Source organism: Etheostoma cragini, unplaced genomic scaffold (genome assembly GCF_013103735.1).
Source record: "Etheostoma cragini isolate CJK2018 unplaced genomic scaffold, CSU_Ecrag_1.0 ScbMSFa_4667, whole genome shotgun sequence".
In the NCBI taxonomy this organism is placed as follows: domain Eukaryota; kingdom Metazoa; phylum Chordata; class Actinopteri; order Perciformes; family Percidae; genus Etheostoma; species Etheostoma cragini.
Window position 1 is genome coordinate 39523 of NW_023269059.1, and position 1232 is coordinate 40754.

General features: G+C 49.1%; 1 pseudogene; it reads left to right on the top strand.

Moving 5' to 3' along the window:
- The first annotated feature begins 93 nt into the window (after positions 1-93).
- LOC117941279 overlaps positions 94-1232 on the top strand; it is a 19658-nt pseudogene continuing 18519 nt past the window's right edge.

The window sequence follows — 1232 nt, forward strand, 5'->3', positions numbered from 1 at the left end:
TCGTTAGCATCTTGGAGGCTACTTCAGACGTTACAGAAGTCTCTCGTTAGCATCTCGTTAGCATCTCGGAGGCTACTTGTTGCAAAGTGACACATGCGTGACTCATATCTGCTCTCTCCTCTCATCGATGAGTGACGATAATTAGATAATTAACTAGTTAGATAATTAGTTAGATAACTAGTTAGCTAATTAACTCGGGCTAACGACTGTGCCGTTGTTGTTGTTGTTGTTGTTTGTCTGCAGGCTGCGGTCTGAACTATCACAAGCGTTGTGCCTTTAAGATCCCCAACAACTGCAGCGGGGTGCGGCGGCGTCGCTCGTCCAACGTGTCCCTGACGGGGGGGCTGATAAACCTGGGGCGCCCCCTCTCCGCCGAGCCCTCGCCCCCCCACTACACCGACGAGGCTTTACTGGTCAGTCCACAATCAGTAAGATGGGAGCTGTCGGTGGTTTTCTTTAATTAAAACAGTTTCTCTAACCTTCTTCCTTTCTTTCCCTTCTTCTCCCTCATGGTCCAGTCTCCAGTGAGTCCCAGCATGGAGGTCAGTTGTCCTTTTTATATCTATATTAATAATATTAATAATTTAATATGAATAATCTCTGCGAAACTGCACCGTGTGTTGTCTTTGGGTTAAATTTGACCCATTTTCTAAATGTCTATATCAGAAAGGTGAGTTTCCTTTTAACTTCCTGATTTTCACTAACGGCTGAGAAGATTTCATGTGATCTTTTTGCAGAAGAAACGTTCTCACCGTACGTAAACACCGCCACCGGCTTGAGCGCCTAAAAAGCTCTGCCCCCCCCCCCCCCCCCCCCCCCCCGCCTAGGACGCTGGTCCAAAAGTACGGGGGAGGGGTTTGACGCGTCAGCCGCTCTGACGTGGCGGAGAAGCTCACGCAGCCACGGCCAACACTAGAAACTTTCATACATTACATAATGACAGAAGTTGTGTTGTTTATTGGTCGCAGCGGGGTCTGTTAGCAGTTAGCTCGCTCGTTAGCCGCTAAGCCGTTGCTAGGCCGCCGGACTAACCCAGTGACCCAGACTAACCAAGTGACCCGGACTAACCCAGTGACCCAGATTAACCCTAGTGATCCAGACTAACCTAGTGATCCAGACTAACCCTAGTGATCCAGACTAACCTAGTGATCCAAACTAACCCAGTGACCCAGACTAACCCAGTGACCCAGACTAACCCAGTGACCGAGACTAACCTAGTGATCCAGACTAAC